Source organism: Gavialis gangeticus, unplaced genomic scaffold, assembly GCF_001723915.1.
Source record: "Gavialis gangeticus isolate Ggan-Ray unplaced genomic scaffold, GavGan_comp1, whole genome shotgun sequence".
Classification (NCBI taxonomy): Eukaryota; Metazoa; Chordata; order Crocodylia; family Gavialidae; genus Gavialis; species Gavialis gangeticus.
Genome location: NW_017729032.1, coordinates 258413021 through 258414790, shown reverse-complemented (window position 1 = coordinate 258414790; position 1770 = coordinate 258413021). Strand labels below are relative to the sequence as shown.

The following is a 1770-nucleotide window of genomic DNA, read 5'->3' as shown; positions in this document are numbered from 1 at the left end:
GCTGATTGCCCCTGAGCATCATTTCTGATGCCGGCCCCTCACAAATGTGCTCCTTGATGATCTTCTCAAAGAGTTTCCCCAGGATTGTCATTTAATAATAAACGTGCACGAGTCCATTTTTTAATTAGCAAATTAGCAAATTTGATTCTGGAAATCATCTCAAAAGCCCAAATGTAAAACAAGCTACTTCTACACCATTTACTTTATATGTACTTCTGTCCTGCATGGACTTGAAAGTAGTTATGAAAGTAGATTTTCTTTCTTTCTTCAGTGGAAACTATAAATCTATGGCCAGCCAGCAAAGATAAGCATTTTATACTGTTAAGCATTGTGTACTATTAAGAAGAAGCATTGCTAAAATTAGCAGAAAAGACCTCTCTGTGCTAAGATTCACAAGATGTTTTGAAGTCATTATTGTCAGCAAAGATGGGGTGATGCCATCTTTAGGGAACTTGTTAGCCAGCCCACCCTAATATTAGTAATAGCTTGCATTTAAACAGTGCCTTTATTTGCAGGGTCCAAAACACTTTATAAACCAGAGTTATGCTTGAAAACATCCTTGAGAATTAGTGTTTCTAGTTCTTAAATGACATAAAAAGTAAGTTAAGTGACTTGCCCAAAATCACCAGTCAGTGGAAGGTCCAAAGCTAGAAAGCAGGCAATTTAATTTGCCAGTTCTTTGTTCTCAGCTTGAGCCATTAGGCTACAGAGCCAGTGAAGTCTGATTTGAAAATCTGCAGGAGCTATGAAGGCAGGCCTAGTGTAAATTTGAAGTGGTACCCAGCAATTCTCAAACGATAGTGGCTCAGTTCCTATTTAACATGCCTTGGATAGCTGATTTGCTTAAAAATTTGAACTGCATTATTTATAATCTTGCTGAGATGTTAAGGATGATGGAAAACATGACTTGAATATAATAGCTGATGAGTTCCAATCAGCAGCATAACAAGAGACCTCAAGTTTTCATAAATGACTTGGCTCAACTAGTTCCAGTTAGTTAAATGAACAAGCAAAAGTCAGCTACCAAAATTCTCAGAGAAAGACAAATTTGCTACCATATACCATTTGCTACCTTACCATTATGTGTTGACTGACATCATTACCAAAGCTTTATATTCTCAAGCTACATAAAAAACAAAAGAGCACTGTTGGCTATACATATGCTCCGAAGGAAGAAAGATTGGTACTTACCCTGAATAGTAAAGAAGGAAACTGTCAGGATTCTGCTAGATGCAGGCTTTTATACCTGTTCTTCAAGGTCACTGATTATAATGATTTAAAGGCATCCATAGTTTTCCTTTGTTTCTATATTTACCAGCTTGGCTCTAGAAAAGGAGCCAATGCTCCCACAGCATACATGTGTGGTTAGGGGTCTGGTGACTGGAGGGAGTGGCTTGCTGTTTAGTTGTTTCCCTGTCCACTCCATTCTTGCTACATGACTTCATGAAATAATTCTCATCTCGAACTGCAGGTATTTTAACAAAGGCAATTATTACTTGTCCTGGTGCCTGAGAATTTAATTGCAGTTGCTTTAAAAAAGAGAGAGAAAAAGCTTTTCAAGTTATTTTTGAGAAAATAAATTGTAAATATTTTTGATTTACAGGACAAACCATGGAAAGGGGAATTTGGTTTTCTGTACATGTGGAGACCATAAGACAATACTGCCTTCGGATAGCCATGAACTCAAATCACATCTCCTGAGTCTTCCTTAAACATAAAACAATCTTCTTTCTTCTTTGCATGGTGCCAGAGTCCAAGCTGAGGCCTCCT

General features: G+C 37.6%; 1 protein-coding gene across 1 annotated transcript in view; it reads right to left on the bottom strand.

Moving 5' to 3' along the window:
- MYH15 (myosin heavy chain 15) overlaps window positions 1–1302 on the bottom strand; it is an 81130-nt gene extending 79828 nt beyond the window's left edge. The window contains exon 1 of the mRNA XM_019525776.1: window positions 1192–1302. The gene's annotated coding sequence lies outside the window, so the exon portion shown is untranslated. The remainder of the gene's footprint in view (window positions 1–1191) is intronic.
- Between the last annotated feature and the right edge of the window lie 468 nt (window positions 1303–1770).